At 37.8% G+C, this 18,862-nt stretch overlaps 1 protein-coding gene across 7 annotated transcripts in view; it reads left to right on the top strand.

The window, feature by feature from the left end:
- The first annotated feature begins 63 nt into the window (after positions 1-63).
- The window catches only part of ASIP (agouti signaling protein), a 159,215-nt gene continuing 140,416 nt past the window's right edge, over positions 64-18,862 (top strand). For 6 of the 7 annotated variants that reach the window (XR_009048406.1, XM_057702109.1, XM_057702106.1 and 3 more), the window contains exons 1-2: positions 64-773; positions 2,237-2,358. The gene's annotated coding sequence lies outside the window, so the exon portion shown is untranslated. The remainder of the gene's footprint in view (positions 774-2,236; positions 2,359-18,862) is intronic. The other variant, XM_057702110.1, reaches the window with a different exon arrangement.

The raw sequence follows: 18,862 nt of genomic DNA, 5'->3' as shown, positions 1-18,862 counted from the left end.
GCGGCCTCCCAGCCAGCCGTGCGCGTGCGCGACGCCTGAGGAAGCCGGCCCGGAAGGTTTGATTTTGCCGGTGGCTATGCTTACCTCAGCTGCTGGAGGAGTAGAGAACCTCCGCTGTGCTGCGTTGTTTGCGGCGTGAATTCGGGGCGGTTTCTCCAGGGTTAGGGTGGTGGGTAAGGCACTCGGTGATATGAACCCGTTGGGGCTTTAGTTTCCCTGCTGCTGCCTCCACCGTGCCCCATTGGGGTATTCTAGTGTCTGAGAAACTCGAAGTTGGAGCTAGAGGCGCGCACTTCACTAAGGGGTTTTACTTCACGAGAAATGTAACCCAACAGGCTGGATTTTAACTTGGGAGATCGGAAACCAGAAGCCTCCTCCCTGTAGGCGAGAGAGGAGACGTCACCTGAGGAGAAACGGCCTGACAAGAGGCGTTCTGTCGGGAAACCTCAAAATCCTGTTCGTGAAGTCTCTGCGTGAACGCTGCGGCTGCAGTTCCCCTTGAGACATAATAATAGCAGTTACATTTTCGGGGGCTCTCACTGTTGTCAGTGCCCTCCAGCCAGAAACCACCGAGAACACCCGTCTAGTTGAACAAAGCTGGGCTTATTGTCTCCTTGTAAGAAGGGGAGGCACAGCATGAGGTGCAGGGGGGAGCGTCTCAGGAAGAGGGTGCTGGAAAGTATTTACAGGGTTTGGGCTTGTGTTAGGTAATTTGGGGGAGGGTTCCAGGAAGCAGGCTTTCTCTCTGGATTGGATGCTATCAGGAGGTGAAGGTAAGTCTATGATGGGGTATTTTAATAATTGTTATCTAAAAAAGGAGAAGAACCTTCATGTTAGCCAGGATAGAGGGATATTTGGTGTGTGGAGCGGGCGGGGGTGGGGGGGGTGCGTTGGGACAGTGTTCTTGTTTGTATTCACACGTTTGTGGAGTGGTTTTGTTTTTGTCTTGATCCATCATGGTGACAGAGTGGCTTTGTCTGACGTTGATGTTTTGTGCAATTGTTTATGTTCAGTAGGGCCGCGTATCCTGGTTGGTAACACCAGCCTAACTCCCCCTATTCAGGGACTGCTTTTCTCCCTTTCACTGTGCTTCACATCACTTAGTATATGTTCCCTGATTTGGGCCTCAAAACAACTGTGTGAGACAATCCCCAAATAGTAGTCACCATTGGATACTAGTCCCTAATCTAAGCAAGGTAAGTAAAATTAGGTCCCTGCCTCCCAGGAGCTTGTAGCTCAGTGAGAATGATCCAAGTCCAGGCCATCTGATGCCGGTGGCTGCTGCTTTACCATTTTGAGAATCTGTATCCCTAAGGAGGCTACACTGCCACCTCAGTAATTTTCAGCTACTGATAGCTGTGCATACCAGGATTTCTCAACAGCAGCACTCTTGACATTTTGGGCCAGATAATTCTTTGCTATTGGGGGCTGTTCTGTGTGGTGTAGGATGATTAGCAGTATCCCTGGCCTCTGTCCACTAGATGCCAGTGGCACCCTTTCCCTAATTGTGACAACCAAAAATGTCTCCAGATGTTACCAAATCACCCCTGGTTGAAAGCCACTGGTGAATACCATTTATATCCTTCTGGTCTCTGAGAGGTAATGACAGTCCCCAAATCACTTTGAGTGGGGAGGCCTTGAAGAGGAGAGAAGGAAAGAATGTGGCCTAAGTTTTTGAAAAGCCTATTCATCTAGGAGAATGAAGACTGAGACAAAAGTGGGAAAAAACAAAGTTAGAAGAGAAATGTTAGTGGTAGAGAGGAGCTCATAGGAAATCACTTTGTTCATCCTAACAAATTTAGTTCACATTAACAAAGACAAAGGACAGGGAGTCGCTGTACTGCCATTCCCTCTTTGGGAAATGCTGGTCTGCTTAGCAAATAGTGGTGACCACTTTTGTGAAAAAATTTATTTTCTGTTATAGCATGGTACCAGATATGACCTCCCTGAACTGGTTGCTTGCAAGAGGCTCTCTTCAGAGGTAGCAGTTTTTTTTTCTAGAGAAAGCCAAGATTCCCTGGGGAGCTGGCAAAAGTCACAAAGTAATGGTAGCTAAGAGTTTCCACGTTTTCCAAGAGATAGGTCCTACTTAGATTAAGCTAATAAGAACATCAACACAATATTTGTTTGTATTTTTCTAACCTCTCTCATCCAGGAATCTGTAAAACATATAGACGTTTATTAATTTTCTTCTCATAATGGTGAGGGAAATCACTGTGATTCTCCTATTTTATAGATACAGAAGCCAAATTATGGAGTCCACAAAAAGTAGTAAGAAATCCAGAACAACCTACTGGAATCTTCACTCTGGGCCGTTCTTGACACTCAGTAGCACCCCAGATCTCCAGCTTCCCAAGAGTAAGCTACTAATGATAATCCTTCAGTTGTATACTAAATTTTATGTTTTCATAGGCTTTAAAATATTCCTTAGTGTCTTCACTTGACCCATAAAATAGCAGGCCTATGGAGGCTATGACTTAGAATTAAATAGTGACAGTACTTGAACCCAAATCTCATAATTTTTATTCCAGTATTCTGTCTACTTAAGAAAGCCCACATATCCTTGTAGGTGATGTTTAACTTGCATAAAAAATAATTAAGATAGAAATTCTAATCCAGAGAGAAATCCGGACCTATTCAATCCTTTTCATTCATTACATGGGGCCTTTACGAGTTAGCTTTGATGAGTAAAAGAGAAGGTCACTGAGATATTAATGAAAAGCATTTAGTAACTCTGAAATTAAATTTATCCTTGGGTTGATGTAGTAGACAGAAGGCACAGTGAGCACTGCCCCCTCACCCAAAGAAGTCTTGAATAGTTTATCCTTCAAGAACTAAACTAACAGAAATGAATTCTTAATTACTTAATCATATATAAAAATGACTTACGAGATAATGTGTCACTGAGGCGATTTAGAAATCTAGTCTAATGAAAATACTGTCTCCAAATACCATTGTCATGTCAATGATTCTCTATTTTTTTTATTGAGGTGTAGTCATTTTACAGTGTTGTGTTCATTTCTTCTGTACAGCGAAGTGGAGTTCCCTGTGCTATACAGCAGGTTCTCATCCATTATCCATTTTATACATATTAATGTACACATGTCAATCCCAATCCCAAAGTGTCAGTGCGGAGATTTAGGAATCTAGTCTAATGAAAATACTGACTCTAAATACTCTCATTATGTCAATAATTCTCAAATCCATTATTTCCAACCCAAATGTCTCCTCAGAATTCTAGCCTTACATGTCCAAGTGCGTATTTCTTTACATTTGCTTGTCTCACAGTGATCTCAAAGTTACTGTGTTTATAACAGAACTCTGGTTATTTCCCACTGCAAATCTTCCTCATCTCAATTAACAAGGCACTGCTCTCTGCCCAGTTGCTTGTCAGAAACCCAGGAGTTAAAACTCAGTTCCTTCCTTTTCCTCACTTTTCTTCATCCAATTCATTGTCAAGTCTTATTGATTCAGTGTTCAAAATAAATCTCAAATCCATCCACTTCTATTTCCACCACCACTAACCTGGTCCAGATGATTGTCATCTCTTTCTTGGATACTGCAACAGTCTTCTCTTGCCCCTTTCCTTCATAATACTTACCACAATTTGTTTAATTTTTGGTCAGTTTTTCACTTGTGATTTAATAATCTCACTTCACTACTAGAATGTATATAAAGTGCTTGAGGATAGGTACAAAATCTGTCTTGTTCACGATGATATCCCCAGCAACTACCAGAGTGCCAGGTTCATCATAGGCACTTAAATATTTGGTAAATATTTGTTGAATTTATGGATGAAAACCCAATAGTATCCAAAATTTTAACACAATTCTTACAGTGATATAGTTGATGTTAGAGCCTTTATTTAATCATCTATAATAAAAATGACTGAACCTAGCATAATTAAAATCAATAATATTACAGTATGTCTGAAAGAATGTATTAAAATTGAAATAGTTCTCTTGCAGTCCAGAAAGATAGGAGTCTGCCAGGATTTGGCCATATTTTTTCATCCAGCAATATAGAGGACAGAGAAATCATAAGTCCAAAGAACATTGTTAAGCTAGTCAATAGTAAGTACACTTGTGCTACTGCATAGATAATTTTTTAGGCTTTACCTAGGGCCTGAATGACATGGACCTTAAAACCATCCATCTCTCTTTTTTCTAATCATTTAACACATAATGTTTTGATTACTAACTTAGATTCCCTGGTGCTTTTACATGGGGAAGGGGATGCTCTGGGCAGCAAATATGAATATTTTAGTCCCTGGAAAAATATTGAAATATTCCATGCTAGAATGTAACTCTGTGGGGGCAGGAAATTGTTAATCACAGCTATGTCCCTAGAACATAGAACAGTGCTTAGCACAAGTGTCTGATAAATGAATGTGTATTAGTAAATTAGAATTATACTTTCTACCACATTTTCTTACGAATTTGGTTATTGTGAGTCAGTCCTCAATTATCTGTTCCATGCTAGATACATTAGGAAAAATCAGATTTCTGGTCTTGCAGGACAAATATGAGATCCTGAACTGCAGTGCTCCACCTCAAGGGTCTGTGAGACCCTATTTCGTTAGTCAGCTGACCTCCTTCTCTGATGTCTCCTTCTTGGTTCTCTGTAACTCCAGTTCATCCTCCATCTAGCTTGCAGAGTTTCCTTAAAAAGAGGGAAAAAATCTAATCATGTTCCTCCCTTGCCTAAAAATCAGTTAATTCTCTGTTACGTTCAGTATAATGTTTATCCACAGTCTACCTCTTCAGCTCTCCTCATCACTCTACTCTCTACCCTTCATACTATTTCCCATCATGTATTGTAAGCTGCAGCCCCGCTAAATCACTTAATGTTTCCTGAACATGCTATTCCCCTGGCTGGAATGTTCATCCCTTCTCTTCCCATCTGATGAACTCCTCCTGCCATTCTTTAAGATTCAGCTTAGATGTTATGTTTTAAAGGAAGCCTATGATTTCTGTTGGGGCAGAGAGGGAAGCTACTCCTTTCTTTCTACTTGTCTTCTCTCATTACTCTGTCACAGCCCTTATAATATCACATGTGGCTTTGAGATCCTAGAGGGCAGGATCTGCATCTTATTCATCTTTCTTTGCTTTCCCAATGCCAGCGCATGTTTGTGAGTGGAAGAACTCATATGGGGTGATGGGTAAGAGCACTAATAACTAACTTACAAAGCCTTAGCTTTTTGAATGTTGTCTCCTTCCCACGGGAGAGTGGGAAACTTCCCAGCTATACTCTGTTTGAAATAATTGGGTGTGAGCATAGTCTGGAAAGAAATGTGCTTTGCATACTCCCTTTATGATTCACTGTAAAAGGAGGTGATAACAGTCTTTTTATTAGATCAGCAGGCCCTTAGAAAGGAGTGATTTAGTGCACCATGTATCAATACTCACTTAGCACCTTGGATTGTCACTACACATTTCTCCCTTGCTCTTGAGAGACTTTGTAGTCCCAACACCCAGCCCAGTGTTTAGCACTTATTAGGAGCACAGTAAGTGTTTGTTGAAAGAATTGGATAATTTAAACCCTCCCTTTTAAAATGTTTGAGGTGCCAGTTGCTCTTTAAAGCTTTTTCTAATAAGCCCAACCTATTATATTTACCCTTCTATATTTTCATAATAATAGTTATTGTATAGACTGTGCTATTTGCATTGTTATTTATTTTTAAATGCATATGTCCTCTCTTTCCAGCTAGATTATAAAACCCTTGAGGTTAATGACTATGTGTACTGTTGCCTCCTACAGTGTGTAAGATCTGGTAGGATCTTAATGCTGTAAATTGTGTTGTGATGTTACGCAGGGTTATTTAGTGTCTTGGCATCTCTACAAAAGACTTCAAAACTTTTAAGAAAACCACAATGAGATACCACCTCACACCCATGGGATGCCTATTTGGAAAAAAAGAGGAAGAAAATGCTAAGTGTTAACAAGGATGTGGAGAAATTGGAACCCTTGTGTACTGTTGATTGGAATGTAAAGTGGTGCAGCCACTATGTATGGCTATTCCCCAAAACAGTATGATGGTTCCTCAAGAAATTAAAAATAGGGACTTCCCTGGTGGCACAGTGGTTGAGAATCTGCCTGCCAGTGCAGGGGACATGGGTTTTATCCCTGGTCTGGCAAGATCCCACATGCCTCGGAGCGACTAAGCCCTTGCGCCACACTACTGAGCCTGCTCTCTAGAGCCTGCGAGCCACAACTCTGAGCCCACATGCTACAGCTACTGGAACCTGCGTGCTTTAGGGCCCGTGCTCTGCAACAAGAGAAACTACTGCGCTGAGAAGCCTGCATACCACAACGAAGAGTAGCCCCTGCTTACCGCAACTAGAGAATGCCCACAAGCAGCAATGAAGACCCAACGCAGCCAAAAATATATAAAATTTAAAAAAAAGAAATTAAAAATAGTATTACTGTATGATACAGGAATTCAAATTCTGAGTATATATTCAAAAGAACTGGAAGCAGAGTCTCAAAGAGATATTTGTATACCCATGTGTATAGCATCATTATTCACAATAGCCAAGAGGTGCAAGCAACCCAAATGTCCATTGATAGATGAATGGATAAACAGGATATTGTATATACATGTAATGGAATATTATTCAGCCTTAAAAAGAAGGAAATTCTGAAATGCTATAACATGGATGAACCTTGAGGACATTATGCTGATATGAGCCAGTCACAAAAAGATAAATACTACTGTATGATCCCATTTATATAAAGTACCTAGGGTAGTCAGATTGATAGAAACAGAAAGTAGAATGGTGGTTGCCAGAGTCTGGGGGATGAGGGAGAAAGGAGAATTGCTGTTTAATGGGTATAGAGTTTCAGTTTTGCAGAATAAAAAGAGTTCTGAAGTTTGGTTGCACAGTGACGTGAATGTACTTAATTGTGCACAAAAAATGGTTAAGATGGTAAATCTTATGTTTTGTGTATTTAACCAGAATTTAAAAAAAAAAAAAAAAAAGAGCACTGAATAGGGAATCAAAAGACCAAGGTTGGAGTTCCTGGTTTTTCCTTGATGACTAATGAATCTTGAGCAAGTCACTTTTTTACTCACGCCTTAATTTCTTCATCTTTAAACAGGATAATAAAGCTTTCCCAGCTTCTGGGTTTATGTGAGGATCAAATAGAAAAAACAACAACCAGTAACTCTTAAGATAATTTTTTGAGTAGTAGCTCCAGTATTCCAGTGTCCCGAATCTCCTTTAGTATTCATTACATATTTTACGTCATTTCATAACTAAATATTCCTAAAGATGCCTCAGCAATAACCTGTTACCACTTCAAAGGATATGTATGCTGAACTCTTTCAACTTGGGCTGCTCACCTTATAATTTGGTCCTGGGAAAACAGCAAATAAAAAGCCTTTATGAGGACTATTGATGACCTAAGATCCTGATTACTAATATGGTTTAGCATTAATTGGGGAAATACAAGTTTAGGAGTTTTGTGTGAACATAATAAAGCTGGTCCCAAACTAAGGGGATAAGAGGAAGAATGAGTATCTGCTGAGTACCTAGTAAGTGTTATGCCTATAACGATGTATTACATGCATTCCTCATTTAATCCTCACAACAGTGTTGTCAGGTTAATAATATAATACAGGTTAATATTATAAACGGGGAAAATGAATCTGAGAGGTTAAGTCACTTACCCAAGATCACACTGAATGAGAGAAGCAGTCAAGTCCAGGTCTGTGTGACTGTGAAGCCCATACTCTTTCTACTGTTACACTGCCTCTCAAAATATATTTGACTATGCCTCTTGGTAATAGAGTTAATGATAAATGTTATGTATTTGATACATATTCATACATTTATATCAGTTGTCTTACCTTAGTCATTACAAGTAAGATAGGCTGTATGTAGTAGGGATGATTATCACCACTTTATAGATGATGAAACAGAAAATTTAACTTACCTAACATCAACATCAACCAACCAATAAATAATAATAACAGGACTTGAAAATAGGTACTGCGATTCTCAGACCAATGTTTTTTCCACATCAGCCTTGTGAGAGCAGAATTTTATCTCAGAATTTTTCAGTTCTGACATTTTTTTATGGGAGCAAAAGAGTATCTTAACAGTCCTGCAATTCTCGGTATACATGGACAGATTAAACATGTCTTCATCCCTCTTCTCTCCTCCATTCACTAAAATGACAGTGAGTTAATATTTTTAATGTTATCAGTCCACAAGGACAAAGGGAATAAAAGATGACAGCAGATGAGGGATATCAACAACATTTTGGAAGACAGAAAATTCAGCTGAGGAAACTGAATTCCAAATACCTGTGAGGGGTATACTAGCAACAGGAATTGGCTGAAAGTCTCTGTAAACTACCAGGCACCTTCCTCATCCTGTTCAGTTAGGCAATTACCACTCTATCTCCTGGGTTTATTCTGTGAAAAATTGAAATAGAGAAGCTCCAGACTGAGATACCAGGTACAGCTAAAGATCATAGCTGAGGAAGTTGGGGTAGGAGGATACCACACTGAAAACAGAAATCAGATGAATATCTACATGCTGAATGATGAAATTCGCCCAGCCCTCTTGCTCTGTTTCACTCCAAGGATGCTGATAGCAAGGCTTATATTCTCCAGGCAGGACAGCAGAGAATTAATTTGGGGAGAAACTTAAAATTGAATAACCCCAGAAGAAATATCTATAGATAATGATACTTGAGGGCCTCCCAACAAAACAAATACGTCCCCACTTTATCACCCTGCAGTGAAACCCACCAACTGACAAACTCTTCTGGTTAACATAGACCTTCCAAATACCTTTGTAATGACTCATTCTTAAATATGAAGGGACAGCAGAGGATCACCAGATAGTTGATACAAACCTTCACCAAGAAAGACAGCATCAAACAGAAATGGAAAACAGAAGCAATATAGAGAGCAGAAGAATATTTTTTTGAAAACAAAAAGCATCCTTTGCCTCTGATAGTATAAAATAGTGTATCCATAAAGCAAAGACAAGATGCTCCCAAAAAAAGAAGCAATTAGAGAATTATAGCTCTGGGAAATTTTCTTAAATAGCAAAAATTAATAATTAATAGAAATGCTAATAAAGTTGAGGAAATCTCCCAGAAAATAGAACAAAAAGAAGTGAAAATAAAAGAGAAAAGATAATTGGAGAATGAATCCATGAAGTCCAACATTAGGCTAGCTGGAGTTTTAGAAATGGAGAAGATATGAAGGGAAGGAAATTACCAAAGAAACTACAAGAAGAACACGAGTTTCCATGTTGACAGAGCCTGCTGAGTGTCCAGCATAATCAAGGGGAAAAAAACCAAAACCAAAAGTACTATGGCACATTAATCATGAAATTTCTAAACACAAGGGATAAAGAGAAGATCCAAAAATCTTGATAGGAGGTGAAGAGGGAGCAGGGAAAGGGGAATGGATTATTCATAAAAGAGTAGGTAATAAGAATAGCATATTTCTTAACATTGACACTGGTGATTAGAAAACAATGAAACAGCGCTTTCAAAATTCTGAGAGAAAATTATTTTCAACCTAGAATTCTATACTACATCATGTTGTCAATCAAGTATGAGGAACAATTAAAGATATCTTCTCACATGCAAGGATCAAAAAAATTTACTAACTTCCCAACTTTTCCTGGCACACTACTGGAGGGTGTGCTCTACTGAATAAGAATGACAAAGATAGAGGTTTTAGGAAAGAAGGGATCAATCTGGGAAAGGCAAAAGGAAGTCCCAAGATGACAGTTGTACAGCAGATTGAGTGAGAGATAGTTCAGACTGAAAGAAGGAGTGCTCCAGGGGAGTATTTCCAGTAAAACTGATAGAGTTTATGCCATGTTTGACTGTGTTGAAAATCGTTGAGGCATTTTTACATTTCTGTTGGAGAGTCTCAAACAGTTAATGATAATATACAGAAAATTTGGCAAACAGAAAACGGAGGCAATTATTAATTGCAAGACAAACAAAAAGTTACATAAGAGAGGAAATGTTATCATAATACAATCAATTTATCCAGAAGTAAACCATACTTATAGAGTCAAAATAAGGTTCATATGAAGCATTGATTTAATTTAAAATATTGCAATATAACAATATTGGGAGGCTGGAGGGGGAAAACATAAAGTGTTGGATCTTTATCTTTTATATTAGGTGCTGTTTAAAATTTACACGTCAAGAAATAGCAGTAAAAGTTTTTAATTTAGGAAAATTTTGGTAAATATGAAAAGAAAAAAAGCCAGTGAAAAAAGCCTGGGAGGGTATCTCAGGCTTTGCGGAGGCCACTGCTTTTTTGTTTGACTGTGTGTGTGTGTTAGTATATACTCCTGCTGTGTTTTGTTATGAGCTTTGTAGTTCCACATGACTTTTTTTTTAACCACAAGACTTAAATTATTATTATTACCTTGATAAACATTACAAATATCAAAGAGAGAGAAAAGGAAAGAGAGAGAGAAAGAAAGAAAATCTTTAGTGTCTATCCAGACCTATGATATAAAATGACATTATAAATTTTCTTGATAGAGAAGTCCTGGAAGAATACTAAAAATAACAACCGCAGATATTTGAGAACAATAAAACCTTAACTATTTAGGCCATTTTTTTAAGTATCACATTTAATTTGGGGTGTCACCGGTGCTGCCTTCCCCCAAAATGAGAGAAATAAGGTGGAATGCTAGGGCATTGCTATCCTCTGAGTTCAAATCAGTCTTACTGGCTGATTTTTTTTAATTGTGAAAACAATATCATAGATCTGGAATCTCAAAAAGATGTTATCCTCAAGATTAATGTTGTGAGACTGTCTCATATATGGAATTAGGAGACCTAGGTTTAAATCCCCTTTCTATGACTTATTGGCTCTGTGACCTTAGGTATATTATTGTTTCTGGTCCTCCCATTTCTTCTGTTTACTTCAGAAACTAAACTGCAGTGAAAAATATTCAAGAAGTACTGCTTCATGCTAAATCTCTCTAATAGTAAATATGCTCCAGTGTACTTATTAAGGATTATTCAGTCTCCTCTATTAAACTGTAAAAATTTTTTAAGAACTTTTATTGAGATACAGTTGACATACAGTAAACTGCATATATTTAAAGTGTACAATTTGATATTTTTTTTTCTTATTAGTAATGTATATATGGCAATCCCAATCTCCCAATTCATCCAACCCCAACCGTCCCTACTTTCCCCATTTGGTGTCCATATGTTTGTTCTCTACATCTGTGTCTCTATTTCTGCCTTGCAAACCGGTTGATTTGTACCATTTTTCTATATTCTGCATATATGTGTTAATATATGACATTTTAAACTATAAGAATTTTAAAAGTACCAACTATATCTTTGCATTTGAAATTTCCCACATCCTATTATTGCTGTTCTCTGCTTCTAATGGGCACCAAATCATTGTTGCCAGAGATTTATTGACTGGTATGGCAAGGACAATATTTGTCATTAAATGTTCCCATAATTCCCTGTTTAGAAAAGACAAAGAGTTCCATATGTCCAGGAAAATTCTATTTTCATTGTTAAATCTAGGCTTACGTTGAACCTAAACAATAAAGTAAAAACAAAATAGTCTTTCTTCCAAAGAAAGAGTTCCTTAATGACTTATATTTTTATGAAAAGGAAAGATTTTATCCAAAACACTGGAGTACCCCAAAGATTTGTTAAACTTAACTGCTGTTCTTACTTATATCCATGATTTTATGAGTACTAACAAAAGAATTTATGACCCATCTAAACAAATGAAATTATAGCATGGAAAGGTGAAGCCTGGTGAGGGAGATATAAAGACAGTTTTTATGATCTCGAAAAGTAGAAACAGTGAGACTCTATTTGTTCAACAGTACCTACAATATTAGACCTTTACCTCACCTTTGGAAATTTAAAATACACTTTAGGAAAATAAAAATTAAAATGCCCTCTAGGGAGTGGATCTTCAATTTATAAAAGTAACCATTTCATATATTTTAGAACAGTATAATTTTTCAATTAAGGCTGTATTATTATAGCTAATATTTATTGAATGCTTTCTTTTGAACACTCTTCTAAGCTCCTTAGTATTATTTTCCTAACCCTGTGAAATAGGTACTGTAACTATCCCTATTTTACAAACAAGAAAATGGGCTCAAAGAGTTTAAGTAACTAAATATCATATTCCAGGTATGATCTGATCAGTTCCCAGATATTATATCTCCTTTTTTAAAAAAATATTTATTCTCACTGGTGTGAGGTGATACCTCATTGTGCCTTTGACTTGCATTTTTCTAACAAAGCCACAATGAGGTATCACCTCACAACAGTCAGAATGGCCATCATCAAAAAAATCTAGAAACAATAAATGCTGGAGAGGGTGTGGAGAAAAGGGAACCCTCCTGCTGCACTGTTGGTGGGAATGTAAGTTGGTACAACCACTATGGAAAACAGTTTAGAGTTTCCTTAAAAAGCTAAAAATGGAACTACCATATGACCCAGCAATCCCACTATTGGGCATATACCCTGAGCAAACCATAATCCAAAAAGAAACATGTACCATGGTGTTCATTGCAGCACTGTTTACAATAGCCAGGACGTGGAAGCAACCTAAATGCCCATCAACAGAAGAATGGATAAAGAAGATGTGGTCCGTATATACAATGGAATATTACTCAGCTATAAAAAGGAATGAAATTGAGTTATTTGTAATGAGGTGGATAGACCTAGAGTCTGTCATACAGAGCGAAGTAAGCCAGAAAGAGAAAAACAAATACCGTATGCTGACTCATATATATGGAATCTAAAAAAAAATGGTACAGATGAACCCAGTGACAGGGCAAGAATAAAGCTGCAGATATGGAGAATGGACTTGAGGACACAGGGTTGGGGGGTGGGCAAAGGGGAAGCCGGAATGAAGTGAGAGAGTAGCATTGACATATATGCACTACCAAATGTAAAATAGATAGCTCATGGGAAGTTCCTGCATAACATAGGGAGATAAACTTGATGATGGGTGACGACTTAGAGGGCCAGGATAGGGAGGGTGGGAGGGAGTTGCAGGAGGGTGGGGATATGGGGATATATGTATAAATACAGCTTGATTCATTTTGGTGTACCTCAAAAATTGGCACAACAGTTTAAAGCAATTATATTCCAATAAAGAGCTTTAAAATTTTTTTTTATTTATTTATTTTGTCTGCGCCAGGTCTTAGTTGCAGCATGCAAAATCTTCATTGCGGCATGTGGACTTCATTGCAGCATGTGAACTCTTAGTTGCAGCATACATGTAGGATCCAGTTCCCCAACCAGGGATGAAACAAGGGCCCTCTGCATAGGGACCAGGGAAGTCCCTATACCTCCTTTAAATATGACAACTTTTTTTTCCTTTTTAATATTAGCTGTATCATACTGCTGGTTCAGCCTTTGAAGATTTTTTTTTAGTCTGATTCTGTTAATTTATCATTTTAGTAATATCTCCTGTCTTCATGTTATACATTAATTTTGTAGGCATAGATTATATGTCTTTCTCTAATTTGTTGATAAAAATGTTGAAGGGGCAAAGCCAAGTGTGGCTCATTACTGTAGACCTCTGTTTAAGTTCACACGATCCTTCCATCAACAACTATTTATGCAGCTGCAAATTCAACTAATTTTAATCCTCATATAGCACCTATTTCTCCTTTGTATCATCACTGTTACTGTGAGATAATCTGTCAAATATGAACCTGAAATCAGCATTCATCATACGTAAGGGAGGATGTACTTCATCTAACTGTTCACCATCCGTGTCCATACAAGAAATATAATTCATTTGCTATGACTTGTTTTAGTTAACTGATGCTCATTTCTCTATTTTACCTTCCTCTGAGTGTTCACGGATTATCTGTTTAATTTTAGAATATTGCAGAGAATTAAAGTCACCAACTGGGCTATCATTTCTGGAAATCACTTTTCCCTACATGTAAAAATTTAGGCCACCTTTACCTGCCTCTAGACTCCTTATTATCCTTGATTTCTTGGTGATTACTGGCAGTAAATTTTTAAGAACTTTGGAATGAAATTCTAAACTGTAAAATCATAGTTTATAAAAAATTAAAACTAAACTATAAAAATTTGTTTGAAATGAATGAAATGACCCAAGGCTCTCTTAATATCTTCTTTCCTAAATTATACTCCAATTCCCTTTTGATGGTGTTAAACTCATTCCAGTTTAAGATTGCTCTTGGTAGAGCCATCTGACCTGGTAGCTTTCATTTTCCTCCCACATGTATAATCACTTCTTAGCCTCTTTATTTCTAGCTTCCTCTAAGTATTTATGCTCAGGTTCTTGGCTTCCCAACATACAGAGTTATTTCTCTTCTATTAGATAACTCTTTATTTATTTATTTATTTATTTGGCCATGCCACATGGCATGTGGGATCTTAGTTCCCTGACCAGGGATTGAACTCATGCCCCTTGTAGTGGAAGCATGGAGTCCTAACCTCTGGACTACCAGGGAATTCCCCTCCCTGCCCTTGTGAAACTTACATTTTTGTAAGGCTAGACAATAAACAAAATGGATACTGCCTATAGTTTGTTAAAAGGTGAAAAGGGGCTTCCCTGGTAGTGCAGTGGTTAAGAATCTGCCTGCCAGTGTAGGGGACATGGGTTTGATCCCTGGGCTGGGAAGATCCCACATGCCACAGAGCAACTAAGCCCATGCACCACAGGTACTGAGCCCACGGGCTGCAACTACTGAAGCCTGTGTGCCTAGAGTCTGTGCTCTGCAACAAGAGAAGCCACTGCACTGAGAAACCCATGCACCACAACAAAGAGTAGCCCCCACTCGCCACAACTAGAGAAAGCCCGTGCACAGCCATGAAGACCCAATGCAGCCAAAAATAATAAAATACATCTTAAAAAAAAGGTGAAAAGGGCTTTTGATAAAAAAGAAAAAAATAAACAAGGCAAAGTGAATCATGTCAAGAATATCAGGAAAAGTTGAAGGATGATAGTTCTATTCCTTCTATAACGCATGGAGAATAATATTTACCATTGCTATAAATATTGAATGTGATACTACTTGTTAAGTACTTTGTCCTATGCCTAACATATTTGACAGTGGACAATAAAAGCTCTGTTCCACATCATCTTCACTCCAGCCAGGATCCAGGTCTTCTACCTGAAATATTTCCTGTTTTATGGAAGAGGGGGAAGAAGGCAAACCACTCACTGGCTCTTAAAACTTCTTCCCAGAAGTCACACATGTCACCAGTTTTATTAGACCAGATCACATGGTGTGATGATTTTCAAAATATGTCCACAAATTCTTTGACACTCCTCCCTTCGGAAAGTGGAATCTAATTCCTCTGCCCTTGAGTGTGAGCTGGACTTAGTTTTTTGCTTCTGACAAATACATGATGACAGAAGTAATGATGTGTGACTTACAAGACAGGGTCATAAAAGGCATTGCAGCTTCTTTCTTGGTCTACTCACTCTGGAAGAAGCCAGCTATCATGTCATGAGGACACTCAAGTAGCCGAATGATTAGACTCATATGGTGAGGAATTTAGGCTCTTCACTAATAGCCAGTGAGGATCAGAGGTCTTGTGCCAGTAGCCATGTGAATGAGCCCTCTTGGAAGAGGATCTTCCTGCTTCACTCTAGCGTTCAAATGTCTGCAGCCCCAGGAAACATCCTTTTTTAAAATTGAAGTATAATTGATTTACAAATTATATTAGTTTCAGGTGTACAAAATAGTGATTCAGTATTTTTATGCGTTACAAAATGATCACCACAATAAATCTAATTTCCACGTCACCATCAAAGTTATTACAATATTATTAACTATATTCCCTATGCTGTACATTACACCCCCCCCCAAGACATTTATTTTGTAACTGGAAGTTTGTACTTCTTTTTAAAAAAATATTTTAATTAATTAATTAATTTATTTATTTATTTATTTACACCAGGTCTTAGTTGCAGCCAGCAGGCTCCTTAGTTGTGGCTAGCAGGCTCCTTAGTTGTGACTCACTGGCTCCTTAGTTGTGGCATGTGAACTCTTAGTTGTAGTATGCATGCAGAATCTAGTTCCCTGACCAGGGATCAAAACCTGCATTGGGAGCACAGAGTCCTAACCACTGTACAACCAGGGAAGTCTGCAGAAATTTATACTTCTTAATCTCCCTCACCTATTACACTCATTCCCCCATCCACCTCCCCTCTGGCAACCACCAGTTTATTCTTTGTATCTATGAGTCTGTTTTTCTTTCGTTATATTTATTCATTTGTTTTGCTATTTAGATTACACATGTAAGTGAAATCACATGGTATTTGCCTTTCTCTGTCTGACATTTCATTTAGCATTATACTCTCTGGACCCATCCATGTTGTCGCCAATGGCAAGATTTCACTCTTTTTTATGGCTAATATTCCATTGTAGGTAGATAAATAGATAAGTACATACAGAAATCATTGTGTTTTCATTTTCATTTGTCTCCAGGTATTTTAAATTTTTCTCTTTGATTTCTTCAATGACCCATTTGTTGTTTAGTACCATGTTGTTCAGACTCTGTGTTTGTGTTTTTTAAATTTTTTTCCTTGTAGTTCATTTCTGGTCTCATACTTTCATAGTGAGAAAAGATGCTTGTTATGATTTCAGTCATCTTAAATTTATTGAAAGTTGTTTTGTGGCCTGGCATGTGATCTATCCTGGAGAATATTCCATGTGCACTTGAAAGAATATATATTCTGCTGCTTTCGGATGGAATGTTCTATATATATCTATTAACTGCATCTGATCTAATATGTCATTTAAGGCCAGTGTTTCCTTATTGATTTTCTGTCTGGATGATCTGTCCATTGAAATATGTGGAGTGTTAAAGTCCCCTGCTATTATTCTGTCACTGTTAATTTCTCCCTTTGTGTCTGTTAATATTTGCTTTATGTATTTAGGTGCTCCTATGTTGGGTACATATATTTTTACCATTATATCTTCTTGTTGGATTGATCCTTTTATCACTGTATAATGTCCTTCTTTGTCTCTTGTTATGGTTTCTGTTTTAAAGTCTTTTATCTGATATAAGTATTGCTACCTCAGCTTTCTTTTTGTTTCCATTTGTGTGGAATATATTTTTTCATCCCCTCACTTTTAGTCTATTTGTGTCTTTAGATCTGAAGTGAGTCTTTTGTAGGCAGCATATATATGTCTTGCTTTTATATCCATTTAGCCGTTATGTGTCTTGTTGGAACATTTAGCCCATTTACATTTAAGGTAATTATTGATAGGTGTGTACTTATTGCCATTTTGGGTTTTTGTTGTTGTTGTTATTCGTTTGTTTTAAAATATTTATTTTATTTTGGACTGTTTCGGGTCTTAGTTGTGGCATGTGGGATCTTCGTTGCAGTGTGGGATCTTCCATTGTGGCGCGCAGGCTCTTTGTTGTGGTGCATGGGCTCAGTAGTTGTGGTGTATGGGCTCCAGAGCACATGGATTCTGTAGTTGCAGCACACAGACTCTCTAGTTGTAGCTCGCATGCTCAGTAGTTGTGGCATGTGGGCTTAGTTGCCCCACAGCATGTGGGATCTTAGTTCCCTGACCAGGGATTGAACCCACGTCCCCTGCATTGGAAGGCAGATTCTTAACCACTGGACCACCAGGGAAGTCCCTGCCATTTTGTTAATTGTTTTCTGGTTGTTTTTATAGTTCTTTTGTGTTCCTTTCTTCTTCTTTTGCCCTCTCCCCTTTAAGATTTTATGACTATCTTCAGTATAATGTGTGGATTCTTTTGTGTGTGTGTGTGTGTCTGTGTGTCCATTGGATTGGCCAAAAAGTTCATTTGGGCTTTTTCTGTGAAAACCTGAATGAACTTTTTGGCCAACCCAATATTACTGATTTTTAATTTGTGGTTACCATGAGTTCATATGTAACTATATCTATATGTGTGTGTGTTTATGCTTATTTTCAGTTGATGATCTCTTAATTTTTTTTTAGGTTTTTTTTTCAACTTTTTATTTTTTATTTTTTACAATAAACTACATATATTTAGACTATTTGGTATCCCAATTTCCAATTCATTCCCCCCCCAACCCTCCCCGCTTTCCCCACTGGGTGTCCATGTATTTGTTCTCTACATCTGTGTCTCTATTTCTGCCTTACAAACTGGTTGATTTCTACCATTTTTCTATAGTCCACATATATGTGTTAATATACAATATTTATTTTTCTCTTTCTGACTCACTTCACTCTGTATGACAGTCTCTAGGTCCATCCATGTCTCTACAAATGTCCCAGTTTGATTGCTTTTTACAGCTGAGTAATATTCCATTGTATATATGTACCACATCTTCTTTATCTATTCATCTGTTGATGGACATTTAGGTTGCTTCCATGTCCTGGCTATTGTAAACAGTGCTGCAGTGAACATTGGAGTGCATGTGTCTTTGTGAATTATGGTGTTCTCTGGGTATATGCCCAGTAGTGGGATTGCTGGGTCATATGGTAGCTCTATTTTTAGTTTTTCAAGGAACCTCCATACTGTTCTCCATAGTGGCTGTATCAATTTACATTCTCACCAGCAGTGCAGGAGCATTCCCTTTTCTCCACACCCTCTCCAGCATTTACTGTTTATCGATTTTCTGATGATGCCCATTCTAACCGGTGTGAGGTGATACCTCATTGTAGTTTTGATTTGCATTTCTCTAATAATTAGTGATGTTGAGCAGCTTTTCATGTGCCTCTTGGCCATCCGTATGTCTTCTTTGGAGAAATGCCTATTTAGGTCTTCTGCCCATTTTTTGATTGGGTTGTTTGTTTTTCTGATATTGAGCTGAATGAACTGTTTATATAATTTGGAGATTAATCCTTTGTCTGTTGATTCATTTGCAAATATTTTC

This window comes from Hippopotamus amphibius, chromosome 12 (genome assembly GCF_030028045.1).
Source record: "Hippopotamus amphibius kiboko isolate mHipAmp2 chromosome 12, mHipAmp2.hap2, whole genome shotgun sequence".
Lineage (NCBI taxonomy): Eukaryota > Metazoa > Chordata > Mammalia > Artiodactyla > Hippopotamidae > Hippopotamus > Hippopotamus amphibius.
The sequence above is the reverse complement of the archived record's forward strand: the minus strand, read 5'-3'. Positions and strand labels throughout refer to the sequence as shown.